This window comes from Vicia villosa, linkage group LG4 (genome assembly GCF_029867415.1).
Source record: "Vicia villosa cultivar HV-30 ecotype Madison, WI linkage group LG4, Vvil1.0, whole genome shotgun sequence".
Classification (NCBI taxonomy): domain Eukaryota; kingdom Viridiplantae; phylum Streptophyta; class Magnoliopsida; order Fabales; family Fabaceae; genus Vicia; species Vicia villosa.
Window position 1 is genome coordinate 172,363,743 of NC_081183.1, and position 2,652 is coordinate 172,366,394.

The following is a 2,652-nucleotide window of genomic DNA, read 5'->3' on the forward strand; positions in this document are numbered from 1 at the left end:
GGGTTTTATTAAAAATTATTGGGTGTGGACGTCTAACGGTGAAAATTTGCCGATGAACGTGCCAGAGACTAGTATTACTCATGCTTCAAGCAGTAGACCGACTATGGAATATGAGGAAAACTTTAATATGATCGGTGAGATGGTTGAGGATGCTTTTGGCGTGAACGTGACCTATGATCAACCTGAAGATTTTGATGTGGAAGAGTTGCCAAATGAGGAAGCGCAGAGATTTTATCAGTTGTTGAATGAGATGAATATACCGTTGTTTGAGGGGTTGTCAGATTCAAAATTATCAATGTGTGTGAGATTATTGGCTGCTAAGGCAAATTGGAATGTTCCAGATTAGTGTTTGGAATTTTTCGCAAAAATGATGTTGGACTCAACTCCTATGAAAGACAACTTACCTACAACATTTAAAGATGCAAAGAAGTTGGTGTCGAAGTTGGGTTTAAATGTAAGAAAAATTGATTGTTGCACTAATTGTTGCATGTTGTTTTATGACAATGAGTTTGGTACTAATGATGGATTGTTGGAGGAATGTAAGTTTTGTGAGAGTCCAAGATATCAAATTCAAAGTAAAGCTGTTGACCGTAAGCAAACACGTGTCGCAGTGAAGTCCATGTTTTATCTTCCGATCATACCAAGGTTAAAAAGAATGTTTGCTTCAATGCATAGTGCAAGTCAGATGACATGGCATCATACAAACAAAACAAGTCCGGGCACTATGCGACATTCATCTGATGGCGAGGCTTGGAAGCACTTTGATCGAATACATCCTGATTTTGCCGCTGAACCTAGAAATGTCAGGCTTGGATTATGCTCTGATGGATTTACTCCATATGTCCAAGGGTCGGGAACCGCATATTCTTGTTGGCCAGTTATTGTAACCCCTTACAACCTCCCTCCTGAGATGTGCATGACAAAACCGTATATGTTTCTGACATGTATCATTCCAGGACCGTCGAGTCCAAAAGTTGGAATTGATGTGTACTTACAACCTCTAATTGCTGCCAATTGCGTTTGGTTCTCTACCAAAACATGTGCTTAATCCACTGACTGAAATTAGTCAATTTTTTAGAGATATTTGTGCCTCAACTTTAAGAGTGTATGATATCATTAAGTTGGACCAAAATATTCCAATCATTCTCTGTAAGTTGGAACAAATATTTCCTCCTGGATTTTTTGACTCCATGGAACATCTACCTGTGCATCTTGCATAAGAAGCTTATCTTGGAGGACCTGTTCATTATAGGTGGACGTATCCATTTGAAAGGTTTATGGGTGATTCTAAGAGATCCGTGAAAAATAAAGCTAGAGTTGAAGGATCCATATGTTCGCATTACTTGCATCGGGAGACATCACATTTTTGCAGTCACTATTTCAACAACTTGATGTTAACCCCAAGAATCATAAGGAATCCCGTAAATGTTAACGAAAGAAGCCAATTCACCTTATCAGTCTTTGGGCTTCCAGGTCGTCCATCTGGAAAGAAAGGTGTTCATTGGTTGACCCAACAAGAAATGCAATCCGCACATGTTCATGTGTTGATCAACTGCGTCGAAGTTAAACCGTATCTTGAGTAAGTATACCCAACTATTATTTTATCTATAGTGTGTAAATATTATTACCTTGAAACTTATAGTGTGTTTTTTTATAGGGAATTTAACAATGTCTATTTTCAAAGCACCGGTGTACAACCAACATCCGGTGTCATTCATGCACAATTTCCATCTTGGTTTAAGGATAGATTGTCATGCATTGTTACACCGACACCAGAAATACTCCATTTGAGAAATTTGTGTGAAGGCCCTATTCTAAGCGCAAACGAATGGCACACATACTTCGTGAACGAATATAAATTTCACACTGAGACTTGGACTGAAGGGAAAAAAACAAAAAACAGTGGTGTATTCGTAAAAGGAGTTACAGATGGGGGTGAAGATGATTTCTATGGCTTTGTTAAACATATCTACGAGTTGGTATACAATTACTTGGACTCGGAGAATAAAGTTGTCTTGTTTTACTGCGAATGGTATGATCCAACTAGAGGCACAAAAATAGACACGACATATGGTACTGTTGAGATTCAAATGGAGCGAAGGTACAAAGAGTACGACCCTTTCATAATGTCACATCTTGTTAGGCAAGTTTATTATGTTCCTTATCCTTCATTTGTGCCACATAAGCGAGGGTTATGTGTTGTTATAAAAACAAAACCAATAGGCCATATTGAAACTGACAATCTAGTGGAAGATCTTGCTTACCAAATTGATGAAGTTGGACCAATTAATGATGTCATTGCAGTTGAGAAAATTACCAATTTGTCTGATATAACAAATGAGGGGTATGGAGTTGATGCTTCTATATTGTTGGTTGAAGATAATGTGAATGAAGAGCACGAAGGCGTTGAGTATGAGGATAGTATCACATCAAATGATGATAATGATATGTATGAAGAGCCTGTAGATTTAGAATAATAAATGTATTTATAAGAGAATGTGTTTTTTGTAATTTTACTTAATGAACCATCTATTGAATGTGTTAATGAATGTATATGAGAAACATGTTTGAATATATTTGTGTGAATGTATATATTTTATTAATTGTGTATTCTCAATAAATAGGTAAAATGTCATCCCGATCTGAGAAGGG